Here is a 17,520-nt window from a genome sequence, read left to right on the forward strand (position 1 = left end):
TTTATTTCATATATTTTTTTATTAAACTGTTTTAATAAAATATTTAATAAAAATTAATGAATGTCAAATATTATATGTATGTATTTACTTAATAATAAAATATAGATATAATAATCATAAATAGATAATTAAGTTTTTAAAAAGGCCAAGCAACAAATTATAAAATCAATTCGAATAACTAAACATATCTCAATCGATTAATTTCTAAATCTTTAATCGTAACTCAGCTCTAATGAAACTGTTACAATCTCTCTTTTTCCAGTAGCTTCCACAGTATACGATCATATGCTTACACTACCCTATATATATAGCCTGGCTCCCCTCGAGATGCTGCATTTCGGTGTAGGAGAAACATACGAAAAAAAAAAGCAGCTTAATCAGAAGTGTTAAATGCCGCATGAGCTGGCAAAAGTTCTTGCCTTCACATGACACACTTTTGCGTTGAGCCATCTCTCCTCGAGAGTGTGCAACAACAACAGCAACAACAACAGCAGCAGCAGCTTGGCAATTGTTGCGCATTTGTGCTTATGATACGTTAGCATATTTCTTTCTGTTCTGCTGCACTCACAGATTGCGGTTAAGCATGTGGCAACAACACTAGCAACAGCAACAGCAACAACAACAACAACAACAACTTGTTGCTTGCAAGAACAACAGCAATGTGAGAACATATTTAAGGCCCGGCCCAAACACGCACAGTTGCATGAGAGGCCGTCTCGAAACGGTAAAATGCGTGCGTCTCATGGGGCCAAGAGCATTGGGAATTATGATGCTGGATCTCGCTCTCTCACACTACTCCCCCCTCCCCTCCCCCCTCTCTCTCTCTCTCTCTCTCTCTCTCTCTCTCTCTCTCTCTCTCTCTCTCTCTCTCTCTGCCTCATACTCTCTGAGTCGTTGCCTGTTGCAGTTGCTGTTGTCTGGCTGCTTGTCTGCTTGCATCCCGAAGAAATCGAGTCACAGCGCGGCACACAAAGCGGGACAGTTGGAAACTTTTGCTTATTTAACTGTAACTGCCTTTCTTTGTGCTGACAACAACAGCAACTGCGGCAGCGGCAACAGCAACAACAACAACAACGTCATTGGCAGCCACTTAGAACGGTTTGATGCTGCGCAGGCGCAGCTTCATTTCATTTTTCAACTGTCAATGACAAGTGGCGGTCGTTGTCTCAGTAGTTTACTGTAACATCAGCGGCGCAAGTGCAACAGCAACAACAACAACAACAAGAACATCGGCAGCGGCAGCAGCAGCAACTACATATAACAGCAATGGCAATAAGAACAGCAACAGCAACAGCAACAGCCACAGGCACGGAAATAGCAATAGCAGCAGCAATAATAGCAGCAACAACATTAGCATCTAAAGCAACAGCAACAGTAAAAACAGTAGCAGCAGCAACAATAATAACAGCAACAACACCGGCAGCAATAAAAACAGCATCAGTAACAGCAACAACAAGAGCAGCAATAATAGAAACAGCAACATCAATGTGAATAGTAGAAATAGTAGCAGCAAGAGCAGCAACATTTACAACAACAACAGCAACATAAACAGCAGAAACAACAGTATTAATAGAAACAGCAACAGCAATACGAATAGCAGCAACAGCAACAACAACAGCAGCAACTTTAGCAAATAGCAACAGCAATACAAATAGTAGTAATAGTAACAACAACAGCAACAGCAGCAGCAACTGTCACCCTAACAACATCAGTAACACTAGAAACAGCAACAGCAATACGAATAGCAACAATAGTAACAACAGCAGCAGCAGCAACAGCAACATTCACACCAACAACAGCAGCAACAGTAGAAACAGCAACAGCAACATGAATAGCGACAACAACATTCACACCAACAACAACTGCACACAGCAACAGCAGCAACCTCCATAGCAGCAGCAACTGTTGCCCGCTTCACTATCCGCCACAGGTGGAGATTGTTGTTAACTGTTTCACTCCGGCTCAGTTCTTATCCCAGTCTCGTATCACTCTAGCTCATCTCAATTTCTTTCGTTGCGTCCCACACCTCAGTGTTTCGCCCCCCGCCTCCAGCCAGCCATCACACAGCTTGTTATGATTGAAGTATAGCATCAATACAAGTGCATTTCATCTTCTACTTCAACGCTTATTCTTGCATCAAATGAAATCCATTCAGCATTAAACTGCTGGCATTGATCTTATGGCTGCTGGCTGCTTGCTGCTGCTGCTTGTTGTTATTGTTGTTGTTCTTGTTGTTGTTGTTAGCTGTGCATGTTTAACCAGCATTTAACTTAAGCCGCTTTACAATTTATGTGAGAGTCGAACAAGTCAGGCAGACCAGGCCAGAGCTAAGCCTTTTAGGGTGCACGCATCATGCCCTCAACTACTGTCTCTCTCCCTCTCTCCCGCTCTATCTCTTTCTATATGCGCTGCTCATTAGCATGTGGGTGATGGCTGGCTGCTGATAATGATGACCAAGCTGTTTATGTCAATTTTGAGTTTCCTTAGAACTTTGCCGTTCTCTATTGTAGCATAATGGAGCGCGTAGCTCAGCTCAGCTCAGCTCACAGCAGCAGCAACGTCAGCAGACGTTAGCAGTTTTGCATTGTCTCAGCTCTAACGGTGCCTGCAACGGTGCCTAATTGAAATGTCACCGAGCAGATCAAGAGCGCTGCAAGCGGGCGTTGCACGCATTAACCAAGAGGCAGCTGCAGGAGCAGGAGCCGCACACATCGATTATGTGCAACTGCGATTTTTGGCCAAAAATTCGATTATCCAAGTTGTTGTTGCTGCTGGCATGCTGGTCAGGTCAACATGTTATTATTGACAAATGGAAATGTCAAAAATGAAAAATTAACTGACAAAATCAACAGCCCAAAACGCAGCCAGCCAAACGGCAGCCAATGACAATTGAAAATGTCAAAATTTTGCAAGCCCCACTCGAGGTAATGGGCAAAAACGAGCAACACATTGCTGTCAAATCGCCAGAAATATGGGCGTAATGGTTCTCTCTCTCTCTCTCTATACAGCCTCCTGCCACGCCCACACAAACCACTACCTCCTCTGCCATGTAACAAGCGGGCAACAAAAGTAGCGCGTGAATAACTGGCAACAAAATTGACACCAGGCAGCAGCACTGGCAGCAGCAGCAGCAAAAGGCACCAGCAACAGTTGCTGGCATTGGCTGTCGTCGCTGACCGTTGTGGACACTCGACGCGACATTTGAATGGCTGCCTGTGCCGCCTGCCTCCTGCCACCCGCCGCTTGCCGCCCTCTGCCTGCCACCAGCCACTGTCAACTGTTTTTTCGCTGTTGTTGCTGCTGCCGCAGTCAAGTTGTTGTTGCTGTTGTTGCTGTTGTAGTTTTGGCAATAACCACTTGATAAATGATAAATTAATTGAGTACTATTGCCAAATGGCAAAGTCTTTTTTGCCGCTGCCCTATGCAAAGCAGTTTGATTCGCTTAACTGCATTGATATGATTAATGCAAATTTGAGTTAACAGATTTAACATGAATTAATTTGTAGGTGGATGTAATTAACTGTAAACTCTATTATTGTAGAAATGATCATTTATTATTAAAGACTTTTTAGAAAATTAATTAATGAAATATATATTAACTAAAGAATTTTCAGCCAGTTTAAGTTCTATTTAAATGTTTGTAGTAATAAAAAAAAAACAAAATAAAAAAAAATAAAATGAAATTAAAAAAAATTATTTATAAAACTTAAAAAAATTAAATTAATTAATTAATATTAAATTAAATAATTAAATCTGTTTTAATTAAAGAACTTTTAGCTAATTTGATTGTATTAATGAAGCAGAAAATAAAAATAATAATTATAACAAATAATAAATTTATATACAGACTTTATGTCTCAATGCATCTTAAATATACAAAGAGGAAGCCAAGTGAATAAAACCTTCTGACAAAAAAGTCAGGCTTTATACAAATACAACTTTGAAAGCGCACTAAAGAAACTGGACTAAAGAAACTTAAAATCATTTCCCATTTTCAATAGGCTCAGAGTATATCAAAAACTGTATTAAGGATTGGTAGTTCTCAAATATATGCCCCATAAAATTAGACGTAATTTCATTTAGAAGATAAATTATCATATTTCTTTTTTTATTATTTATTATGTTTTAAATATAATTTATTTTATTTTTATTACTTATTTTATTTTAAATATATGAATATTTTCCTTTCATGGTTTGATGCCTAACGATTTTTTAATCACTCAGCCCGCTTCTTTCTCTATATATAGTATATCCACACATGATATTATTATCATATACCCTCAACACTTTTCATTCCATAGAGCATACATAATTCGTATGCATGTAGAATTTTGTCAATTCATTAAATTTGGTGTTTGGGTGGCAACAAATTGCAATGCATTTCGTAAGTATTTTTTGCCTGTTTTTTTTTTTTTTTTTTATCTTCAACTACATTTTGGCTGTGGGTCACAAGGACGTTGCATGTAAATACAATCTAAATCTGTTGCCGTTGCCACACTCGGAGGCAACACGTTTGGTATCGCGTGTAATTAGTGAACAGGTACTTGCAGTCAGGTGCATACTGTGGAGCAGGGCTTAAAAGAGAAACTCCCGAGTAGAATTTCAAATTCAGTCAAAGTAGAAAAAGAGTTTTCCATTTAAGTGTGCAGAGTGGGATAGAGAGAAACATATATAATTAGCTAGAGAACTGCTGCAGCTAATGCAAAGCTCATTTAATCAGCCTTAAAGATTCTACTATTTAATTAGGAATAGCGGAGTGGAAATGGCAAATGCATAAATAAGAAGTTAAAGTGCTCTAGTAGAGAGAGCATACGATAGGAAGAGCCAGCGATTTTTAAAGAGTTTATAACGATAGATAAATAAGCCAATACATAACTTTTTATCTATCGAAATATTTTCCATTATGCATAAAATATCGATTTTTAATGGAACGTCTTTTTGCGTAATGGAAAGTATTTCGATAGATAAAAAGTTATCTATCGATTCATATTATAATTTAATATACGTTTATGCTTTGGGTTAATGTTACCATTTACATACTGATCCATATAACATTATCCACATAAAATCATCAAACATAACAACGTTTGTTATCGATATCAATCGATTTCAAGACCACCATAAATATTATCGATGATTTTAAGCAATTTTGAGTAGCAATTTGAATAGATTGTAATAGGAGTAGCTAGTAGCTACATCTCCAAGTGTCATGCCCCCATCTCCAAGTTGCATGCCTTCAATATTATCTCTAGATGAATATAGATCATAATTTCATACTTCATACTTTCAGACACGCCTGCTTTGGTATGTTGTTAACATAAACTTTACACACTGCTTACCCACTTTCCATGAAGTCGAACGATAGCAAAGCTGTCAATGCTCGACTTTTCCAAATGAGGTGTCAAATTTCAATCCACAAATCTCAAATCTACGCGCAGAGCAAATCAAAACAAAGTCAAAGACAGCAAATGCAGCAGTTAAAAAATAAAAAAAATATATATATGTTATACGCAAATATTTGCATAACACTTCGTGTTTAGCAAATGCCAATGCAAAATATACACAAAGAGGGAGACAGATTGAGAGCTGGAGCGAGACAGAGAGAATGAGAGAGAGAGAGAGAGAGAAGAGTGAGAATGACAGGCAGCCCTTGTCTAATGTGGCTAAAGCTTGCAGCAATCTGCTAAATGTTGCTTATTTTCATCAACTGCACTGGGGGAGGGCGTGGCAGGCAGAGAGTGAGAGAGAGATAGGACAGGAGACTAGAGACAACAAAATCAACAGCAATGCTAAATTGTTTAATTGAATTTACCGCAGATGCGCTTAAGTTGGCAGTAATTTAGCAAAGCCATGTAGTATTTTCTAAATGTATCTCACAGATACATTTTGTATCTGCATCTGCATGCCAGCCAGGCAGCCAGGCAAGCACGGTACGTGCCAGCAGCATGGGCTCGATTGTCGTTTGCAATACAAATACAAGAGAACAGACAGAACAACAAGCAGCAGTGGAAGTCCCCAGCATTTGCAATGCAATGCAATGCAATGAAATGAAATGTATCTATAAGATACACTCAAGCACACACATGTAACTAACAGCTCGACGACAATGTCCGTGTGTGTTGTGCTTGTTGTTGCTTGTGCATTGGCAAGTGTTTTCTTCCTGTAACTATGCATTCAATTGAAAATGGCAAAGAAAGTGCCTCGCCTGCTTCTGCCTGCTTCTGCTGCTGCTGCGACGGGTTCTAGATTTCTCCCGGGCCCAATTATGTTCAGGCTCAGCTTCTGCTTTCATTTCTCAATTGGTCAGTCACTTCGGCCACTGGCCAATTGTCAATTGCTCAATCTAGTTGATATTTAAGCTTTAGCTTTTTTTCTCACATATATTTTTTCTTTTTTCTTTTTTGTACACTTCAGCTTTGTGTCAAAGTTCGTTGCATTGCAACACACACACACATACACACACACGCACAGACGTGCGGCTAATTAATTTGTTGTTCTTTTGCTCTTTTCAAGCAGACCTCAAGTTTAGTTCATTAGCTGCAAAGTTTTATTCTGTGGCATCGAACATCATTAGTCAACATTGACAATTGCAATTGGGCAATTCTTTTGAATGCTGCTTAGACATTTAGAGATATTTGTAATGAAGTTATTCTGGTAGGTAGAGATACTCAGATGTTCTCAGTGTGTTCATAAAACTTTGTGAACTTAGCACGACTATGTTTCGATACTTTATAATGTTATATCTATCCAGATCAATTCTGATATGCCTTAATATTCTTGATAGTCTTAATAATAATATAATCATAGTCTAATCTTAATCTAATATCTTTCATATACTGTAGACAATACTGTAGACTTACTTATCATACTCATCATAATAGACTTCTTTTTTTTACAGAAGCTATTGCCCTTGATTTAATTATGTATTCACATATCTAATTTCTATGCAGATATTATACAGCAAAAATGAGCAAAACAAACCATTTACGTATATTCTATAAGTTTATTTAATTATGCCATTGTTTTGGCTCAAAAGAACAGTTAAATATTAGAATAGTTTGTAAATTATTCAATCTATAAGGAATTTAAGTACCAAATTTAAAATCAGTTTCTATAAAAACATCAAAAGCTTTGCTTTCTTCACTTATCAATCATATGTAAATTTAGCTATAAAATGCTAGATCTGGAGCAGCAAATATAGTCTGCACATATATTAATATATATCCATATATATTAATATATATCCATCCTCTAAGAGAGTATTCAGCCTGCATCAGCTCAACTAAAACCTTTGCCTCATTCAAGCAGCTCATCTGCTCAGACCTCGAAGAATTTACCATAGCTTCGTCTGCAGCAACCGGCGCTCTTAGCTTAAGAGAGCGTTTCGAACAAGCTATGCGCATGCGCAGCCGGCTTACATGCTCTTACGCATCTACTCTCTCTCGCTCTCCCTCGCTCGCTCTCTGTTTGCCTCTCTCTCGCTCTGTTTGTTGCGCTCTTGATGGTCTGCCGGTTACACAGCGTCGCGTCGCGTCGTCGCTTCGTCTCGATCATCATCGTCATTATCATGGCCAGAATGATCATCGGCGCTAATGATGATCATCTTGACCATTTATGTGGTCGTGTCTTCGTACGTTTTGTTTGTTGGCGTCTCTTTCGGCTGTGGGAGCTTCCAACTTTTCTTTCTGAGTTGGCTTGGAACTTCTTGGACTTGGACTTTCTTGCTTTCAGCATGCTTAAAAGTCTTTTGGAAGCGCCAAGACGACAGTCAGTACGATTTGTGCGCTGCAAGCGTTTGGTACGTTGTAACGGAACTTCGATTTTCAATCAAAAACAAATTAATCATGAAAATAAATCAAAACCAACTAGAAATATTTTCATAACTAAAACAATACGTAAAAAAAAGGCACAACTGAAATAAAAAACAAGGATGCCCATAGCAAGTGGCAAAAAGTGCGTGAAAACAATTTTTACAAATTAAAAAAAAAAAAGTTTTTTAAAATAAATAAATTCAACACTAATTGAAAACGAAGCAAATAAATAACTAGAAAAAAATATACATACAGTTAATTGAAAATAAATCAAAATATAGAAAACAAAACAAGCCAAATAAAAATTGCATATCAAAATTAAATTAAAAGCAAACGCGAATTGTTTTCGACCAAATTGTTTATGGATTTGCTCGCATTTTGATTTTGTTTTATGCATTTCCGCTCTAACACGTTGCTGCAACAACGGCTGCCACAGCTGCCACTGCCGGGGCCAGTGCTGCCAGTGCCACTGCTTCACGTCGCATCAACAGGTAAGCCTCGCATTCAGCCAGGATTAGGTTTGCTTTAAACAAGCCAAAGCGACAGCCAAACAGGCAGGCAGCTACTAGACAACAGCCAAAACAGAAGCTGAGTTCGCTCCTAGCTCAGCCAAAATCCAAAATCCGTAACCAAAAGCCCGTAACCAAAGTCCGGCGCAAATGCAGTTCAAGCCACTGCCACGGCGACGAGTGTCGACAAAGCGGATTACTATACAAATATTTACAAGCCTTCAATTATGTGTAGGTGTAGATGTATATGTAAGGGCGTGTGCATGTGTGTGTGTGTGTGTTATCCTTTTTGTATTGTTGCATATTATGCGCATATTTGATATTTGTTTTGCTGCCACGGCTGCTGCTGCTGCTGATAGCATATTTATTTTCAGGCAAGCAGCAACTGTTGCTGCCAATTGCCAGCTGCATTCAACACACACACACACACACACAATTTTTAATTTTTATTATGTTCTCTCTCTCGGTATTTTTTTGGGCAACAATGTAAGTTTAGTGTGGCTGAAATAGTTAAAGGCACACAGGTGAAAAGAATGAAATGAAAACTTGTCTTTAATTAAAGAAAAGGAGCAACGCAACAACAGCAACAGCAACACATAAACAAGTAAGAATATTGCAGGCGAGTCTTACTGACTGTGCAATGCTCGCTCGTTGTACTTATTATGGCAAATTATCAAATATATTCTCTTGAATTTAGTTGTATATGTTAAATAGTAAATAAATAATTAATAAAAATAAAAAATAAAATTAACCAATAAAAAAATTATAAATAAAAACATAATAATATTGCTGGATAAAAAATATTACATTGATTAATAACAATAAATAAATTGGTAATAATAATATATAAATAATAGATAAAAAAGATATATTTAATTATTAATGATTAATAATTAAACATATTTTTTAAATAAATATTGTTATTAAATTAATTGTTATTAATTTTAATGCAGTTATTTTAATAGTAAGTGTCACTCTTGACATTTAAAAATTTTTTCAAAATTTTTAGTATAGCTTTTAAAAATCTGTGGAATACTCAAGCGGAAATTTGTGCTAAATATTTACATAATGTATATATATACATATATATAGATTTATACCTCAATCAAGTATCATTCTGACAGCCAAGTACAATAACGTATATACCCTATTAATAAATTCCATGAGCGAGCATAAAAACAAGTGCAGCAGCCCAGCAAGCAGAAACGAGTAACACGCAGACACACACACAGCCACACACAGCCACACACAGCCACACGCAGGCACACGCACACGGATGTGTGTAACTGGAAAACAAGTTAAAAATGCCTCAGCTACATTTGGTCAAGAAGTTTACAAAGCCAAACATAACCAAACAGTTAAGCAAAGCCAAGAACTATAGAGTAGCTAGAACGTGTGAGACAGAGAGAGAGAAAGAGAGAGAGGCCAGAGGTTGCAGAGTTTTTCCTAAAACAGCTTTTGTGTGATTTTTAATGAACCGACTCAGAGAACACTTGGCCAGCTACTTGGTCAAACCAAAACCAATGCCCAAAAATCCCAGCCAAAACACTTAAAACCTACCGCTTGGCTTTTCCCATAATATTAGCCAAAAAGAATTTAATAATGAAAAGGCTAGAAAGAAAACAATGGCCAAACCATATTTATGCAAGCATTAACACAAGGCATATCCTCTGTCTGCGTCTGTCTCTATTGTGGGCTGTATTACTGAGATATATATATATATATATACATGTATATATATCTACGACTATGCCTTGGCTAACAAGAGTTAAGCTGACAGCGAGAATGCTTGGGCTAAATATATATCCACTGACGTTTGAGTTACTTTCTAAATAGCATTTTACATTTAGCCTCCTGCCAGCGAGATTTGTGCAGTTGCAGTTGCTACTGTAGCTACTGTTGCTGCTGTTGCTGCTGTTGCTGCTGCTGCCGTTGTTCTTATTGCGGTTGTTGTTGCGGTTAAATAAATAAGGCAACGACGTGCTCATAGTTTAGCCGCAGCTCAGCAAATAAGAAATTGCCACAGCACAACTGCATTTGCAGCCACTGCTGCTGCTGCTGCTGCTGCTGCTGTTGCTGCGATATTATAGATGCGTTCTGTATACGACTTTCCCAACCCACTTCCTTTTGTTATGGCTGCTGCAGTTAATAATTGCCAGACAGTCAGTCAATTTGCTGCACATTAATCAACTCTAACTCCAACTCCAACTCCAGCTTCAACTCCAACTGCAACTCTGCACAACCGCTAGATAGCGGGCTCATCTGTAATTTGAGCACTCGCACGAGTATCTTTACAGCCTTTTTTTATTTGCCCACCTCTAGCTTATGGCCAAAACGTGGCCTAGGCTTGGCCACTTGCATTTAGCCAAAATGCCAGCTGACCAAAGAGACTCAGCTGTTAGCCGCCTGCATGACATAATAACCAGTCTAGCCTGGTCACAGTCTAGCATAGGTCAAAAGCTGCAATTGCTGCAAACTCCTAAGACTTTCTATCTAATACGCAAATCAGCTAATACAATGGCTCATATACTTATACACATATACATATATATCGTAAAATATTATGAAATGCCATCTAGATGCTCAAAATTCCATGTGAACCTGTTATAAATAGAGAGCTTAATCGAGACTATGTCATAATATCTACAACGAGCAGCAAACAAGTTGGAGTTAAACATGTGAAGAGCATAATTGTTCAATTGTGTGGCTAGGATGAGCACGAATTTAGTGAGCTGTATTGAGATATATATCATGATTGCAAGTATCTAATATATAAATATTAAATTAATGTATATTTAAAATACATCAAATTATAGTATCAAATCTGATTTTAAGTAAATATAAAATATAATAACTGATTAAACGACTCAAGCCTCAGAAACTACTCAGCCTTTGCTATACTCATTTCAAGTGTGAGAACCATCAAAGTATAGGCATTAACAGATCGATATTTATCGATTTCACTCACATATACATATTTCAAAGGACATTCCAGGTAGTATAATATATGTTTGCATTAACTACAGTAGAATCCGGCTATTAGTACCAGAATATTATTAATAATAGTATTAGTACCAGAATATAGCGGAGTTCTTATAGCCGGATCCCACGAGGCAATATGATTTATCGATTTTTATAACATTTATCTGAAATCAATAAATTGATATACAATATCGATTCTTAAACACGATTTTTAAAACATTCATCTTCAAGTCATCCCAGCTATATATATATTATATATCAAATATATATTGACTGATTTAAAAGCATGAACATGTCTATATAGAATTTTATCTACTGATTTAGTTAATAGACTTATGAGAGCCCTATGAGACTTACGTTCACAAATGCTAAGCTCATATCAAGAAATATTTCAGGCACATTGGGAAATAGATCCAAAAAAATTTGGCCTTGCCCAAGTGCATATAATTTGTAATCAAAAATGAAAATGAAAATGATAGAGATGAGAATGAAAATGAGAATGAGAATGCAAAATGAATATAGATTGCATTTGGCACAAATATTCGTGCGGCTGCTAATCAAAGATGACAGTCTGAATGGATATATAGGCCTAGACTTTAAATATCAACGTTTTGTGTAGTATTTTCTTGTGTTTTTTGTGCTGTATTTTTTTTTTTTTATTTCTTGTCTTCTCTTTGTCTTGCCAACTTCCATTATTGCGAGCCAAGTTAAATAGCAAGAAGAAGATGCTGTTGCTACTGTTGCAGTTGCTATCGTCGCCGTCGTCGTCGTCGTCTTTGTCTTTGCCTCTTGGGCAGCAGGCAAATGGAGCAAGTTTTTGCAACAACTTCAACGGCAGGCAACAATTTTCGTTTTGTTAATTAAACGCAATTCTATTTATTAGCATACACACACACACAGACAGAACACGCACATACACACACACACACACAGCTGCAGAGATTGAGCCCCACTTAGATAGCTCTGGTAGTTGTATATGTCTATGTATAGAGAACGTCTCAGCGTATATAATTGGCGAAAATTATTTAATTATTATTAAGTGCAGCTGGCGCCCAAACCAAAAGCAGCAGCAGCAGCCGAAGAAGTCTCTGCAGCTCCAAGTTGCAGCAACTTTTAACTTGCCACGTTGCCACGTCTTGGGCTGAAGTTCTGTTTGTTGTTTCTTATTATACCCAACATCAATTGATATGGGGTATATTTTTATGCAAATATATAGGCTTGAAGAGACATGGCCTCATATTGGATGCAGAACTGAGTCTGGAATGTAACCAGGAAAGAAAAATCATTTACTCAATCTATCTCGCTGTCTGTTTAAATAAACGCGTCGATCTCGAGAAGCACTAAAGATCATGTCTTGAAATTTAGAATTTATATTCGTCTATATAACACGCAAAATAACTTTAATAGTTGTTTTCAATATTTCAATTGATTCTTAACTATCGATAAATATCGATGTTTAAAATAGAATTTACAAATATGATTCGAGTGCTATTCTCATTCTCGTACTGAATAAAAAACAAATTTTGATAGTCTCCATATTAACTACCATACCCCAAAAAAGCAAGACATCGAAGCTAGCACATTAGACACAGAAACTTTGACAATTTTCCCATCATCTCCTAGTCGTGCATACCCTAATCTAAGGCAGTCTCATTTCTTAGGTAACAACAGCAATTTGTCACAAAGTTCTGGGTATCTGTACGTCGAGCACTCCCCATTAGAGCATCTGTTTTATTTATTTCGTTTATTTGCTTGGCAAAGTTTTGCTACGCCAGCTTATGCCTGTTTCTGGCTGTCTTTTTCTGGCTGTTTCTGGCTGTCGCTTTGGCTGTTTTCTTCGTCATCTTCTGCATCTTTTATTGCATTTCCAATGCCATAATTAGGCAAAATCTAATTTAGCAATCGCATGCCTCGCATATGCAAACAAAAAACTTACAGCTTTTGCATTGAACAATGACGATGCACTGACAATCTGAATTATATATTCTTATTTTTTTTGTTTTTTTCTGGGTGTGTGGGTGGCTCCATATTGTTGTTGTTGTTGGATTTTATGGTTTTGGATGTTGGCTTTTTGGGTTTACCACCCGCCGCTCGCTGAGTGCCATGTAATTAATTTGTGGCGCGCATTGTTGTTGACAGATGAACGTGGCAGCCAGCAGCTGCCTCTGCTGTTGCTGTTGCATTTGATATTGCTGCTGCTGTTGCATTCGATGCTGCTGCTGCTGCTGCTGCTGCTGTTTGTTAACTTGATTAATTAAAATGCAGCAGCTTTTAATAGCGTGGCGTGCACATTTGCCATAAGTTTTGTTATGCGCCAGTTTATCTAGCTGCTTATGCAATGCACAATGTCTTCGGGTCTTAGCTCATTGTCTAAGCACAGATATCAACAAATCTGAGTTCATAAAAAAGCAAATACAAATCAGATTGATTTCTAAAGGAACTCAGCAAAAACAATCGGCGAAGCCAAGCTAAGTCTAATCAAATAACTCGGAGCTCAAAGGCCAACAGCTAGTGGGAGGTTAATCGACGTTATATCGATAACATTTTATAGCTAACTCAATCCTTGCTTAAGACAATGCAATTGACCTACTCCACATAATTTGAGCTTCCAGTTTCTATATAATTTCACTTGATTAGAGTGAAAGGCGAGCCAGTAATTCTTGGTAGAGGACAAGAAGAATGTGAAATCTATAAATATTTATTTCATTTACACGATGAATATCTTATAAATCTCAACAAGAACATATTGTATTAAGAATTTCAAATTCCAGAGATTTCAGCTGAAAGCCACAATGCATTAACAATTTTCCTTTATAGAAATACAGATATATATTTAGATATATATTAAATGAAATTTCGTAGAAAAAGTTCATTCTAATCAAGATTCAAATTGCATCTCAACTATGTTTCTTATTTCAAGTGCATTTCATATGAAATTTCGGAGATATATTTCACGCGAAGAGCAGACAAAATTTGGTTTTATTAATATGCAAGCAAATGTGAACAGATAAACACATTGCGGTTGGGCATTGCTGACTACAAAATACGCATTCAAAAAAAGTACGCATTGATAAAGAAAAATACCGAAAAATACTGGAAAATACTAAAAATACAAGTACTGAAAAAATACTAAAAATATTGAAAAGATAGTTCAATGAAGGGTAGATCACATCATGCATAGATCTACTTCTAGAATAGAACAACAGTGATCTGAGAAATTATATTAATATAAAATGCAGTTCTTTAGTTCAGTATATAGTCGGTATATACCAACTGAATGTCACATCCTTAAAGTCTTTATCTAAGAATATATGTATCGTTTAGACATATTGCCAATCTTAACTTTCCAACTTCCATAGACAGCAAGCCAACCAACTCTCTTTGTCGCTGCTTGAGCGAGCATCAAATTGCCGTGCTTTTGCATAGTTTTCATCAAAATTCTAGTTGGCCATAATAAAAAAGGTGCAAGAAGCTGCTGCTGCTGTTGCTGTTGCTGTTGCTGAGGCAGATTGCAGCACAAAATGTTGACGTGTTGCACGTCAGTGGCAGCAATGAAAGTACGTTTGGTTGCGCACTTTTTGGGCACACATACACACACACACACACATACACTCACAGGTTAATTTGAAAGCATCTAAGTTTTTGATGTGCCCGGGCGCCAAGCTGAGAAGACGCCAAAAAGAGCCAAAGCTAAAGCAATAGCTGTTGCTGTTGCTGTTGCTGCTGCTGCTGACGTTGACTTGTGGCCAACTTGGCTGGCAAACATGACAAACAAACACACACACACTCGAGCAGTCAACGTGCCACATGTCATGGGAACTTTTTAGTCGACGCGCAAAGCTCAAATAGTTTGCCAGCCAAGCCAAAGCCAAAGCCAGAAGCAACAACAACAACAGCAAGAGAAGAAAAAAAATTAAGTTGTGAAATCATGGGAGTGAAATATTTTACTTTGTTCATTGCACATTTATTAATAAACCTTTTTTTTTTTGAGCTTTGTTTTAATTTGATATTTTTTTAACTACTTCAGCTGCTTCTTCTTCTTCTATCGTTGCATGCTGGCATTTTTAATTTAATTTATATACATATATATTTATTCTAGACGTAATGCTAATGCTCAAGTCCAACAATACATATACATATATATTTATATTTTATTTATATGTATATATATAAGCACAAAATAATTCATGCGCATCTGTGTTAATATTATGCTGTCAGACACACGATGGCTTAACCCTTATTCGAACCCCTTGAACCGATTCCGTTCGAACTTTTTATTGTGGGCGCATGACTTTGAACTCTTGACACATTTGCCACTTGGCTGTCATAGTTGTTGTTGTTGTTGTAGTTGTTCGACCAACAAAAACATGGGGTAATAGGTCATTGGGGAATTTATGCTTAGCCAGTGGGGAAACACATGTGCCACATACATTTTTTATGCCAAATACACACACACACATCCAGCTGCTGCTGTCACTACTTACTGCTCCTGCTACTCCTGCTACACCTGCTATTACTACTCTTACTACTCCTGCTACTACTCCCGCTACTACTACTACTGCTGCTGCTGCTGCTACCGTAACCTTTTGCTCTACATCAACCCAATACACGACCTTCAATACTTGGCAACAACAACAACAACGATTATTCCACACTAAATTATGTTATTAAGCCGATTTAAACGCAGCTCATGAGTTGTTTGTTTTCTGTTTCGATTTTTTCCCGCTCCTCTTGCATATCTGCCATATATATATATATATATATATATATATATATATATATATATATATTTTTTTTTTAATTCGCTACAATTGATTTTTAATTTTTAATTTATAACAATCGTACTGCGGCTGCAGCAATATTTATTATTTTTTTATGGCACGTGTACAAGAAAATAATAAAAAGCGAATTTCATTGAACAAAATATATGTATATATTTATACAAGAATGATAACAATGTGCCGTTACATATTTCAATTAAATATATATACATAGATATATGTAGCATATACTCATTGAAAAAACGTAAAAGAGTATATTGGTTTTGTTAAATTATATATAACTGTACTAGCAGGAGTATAGAAGACATAACAGGTTCCTTAATGTCTAATATATATTAGTATAAAGAGTCTAAGATCTATTTAGTTCAGTATGTCATCTAGTTAGTCACTTTCTAGATCCAGTATGTATTTTAATTATAATAATGCCTACTATAGGAACTTTTCAGGATATCTTCTAGTCAAGCATTTCCTATATCTAACGGAAAATACATATACAATTGCGATAATGTTTTCCACAGCTATTCAGGGTAGCTTCAAGTTGGGATTTCCACTATTTTTACATATATGTGACAATAAATTGTTTAAAATTTTGGTGACGCTTCTTTATCACATTTTTATGCAATCACTTTCACAATCCATCAAAGGGCTCAGCAGCACAATAAACAAATTGAAATTCCAACAGCTAAATACAATTAATCATTGTAATTGTAATTGCCGTAGTTGTTGTTAAATATGTATATATATATACATCTATATATAGCTGTAAGATACTCATTTAATAAGCTGTAATAATAATAATTTTTTAACAGCATTAATTAAGCTTCGTTGTCCAACGACTGCAAGTCAGAGATAACATAAATGCCATGTGATTAATTTTGTAGCTGCCACAAACAAAAGTAAAGAGCAAAAAACAAAAAACAAAAATGTGCAGTTAAAACATATTCAAAAAAAGCTCTCAGCGTACATCATCATTAGCATCATCATCATCATCGTTCGCATCATTCTCATCAGTATCTGGTGCTTCTGCCTCATCCACTTAGCCAGCCACATCATGAAATTCATGGCTCAATCGGCGCTCGAGTGCGCTTTTCCTTCCTTCGTAGCATGTCCGGCGGCAACAATATGCCAAGCTAAATGCTCGAGTGCTGTCCATAATCCATTAGAAAAAGTAGCAAATTATGATTTATTGCAGCTAAAAATGGAGGAGCGTATGCAGCCGGTCGGACGGTCGGACGGTCGGGCGGTCGGACTAGGGGCTAGGGGGCGTGGCCTGAAAGCCGCAAAGTGTGCGCTGCAAAGTATGCAGCAGCAGCAAAAGTCTTGAACAACAAACGCACACACATTTTCTATGCGAGCGCTGAAATTAGTAAAAGCCAAACTGGGAAAGAGATAAAAAAGGGAAAATCTGAATCCATAGGACGAGTATAAGCGACTAAG

At 37.0% G+C, this 17,520-nt stretch overlaps 1 protein-coding gene and 1 long non-coding RNA gene across 5 annotated transcripts in view; one reads left to right on the plus strand and one right to left on the minus strand.

The window, feature by feature from the left end:
• The window catches only part of LOC108617273 (uncharacterized), a 134,191-nt gene that overhangs the window by 111,426 nt on the left and 5,245 nt on the right, over positions 1–17,520 (minus strand). The window lies entirely within an intron of this gene.
• Positions 7,698–17,520, plus strand: part of LOC108617569 (uncharacterized) — a 49,955-nt gene continuing 40,132 nt past the window's right edge. Inside the window, exon 1 of the mRNA XM_089470067.1 lies at positions 7,698–8,302. The gene's annotated coding sequence lies outside the window, so the exon portion shown is untranslated. The remainder of the gene's footprint in view (positions 8,303–17,520) is intronic.

The sequence above is a fragment of the Drosophila arizonae genome, chromosome 5 (assembly GCF_054131065.1).
Source record: "Drosophila arizonae isolate 15081-1271.41 chromosome 5, UAZ_ARI_1.0, whole genome shotgun sequence".
Taxonomy (NCBI): domain Eukaryota; kingdom Metazoa; phylum Arthropoda; class Insecta; order Diptera; family Drosophilidae; genus Drosophila; species Drosophila arizonae.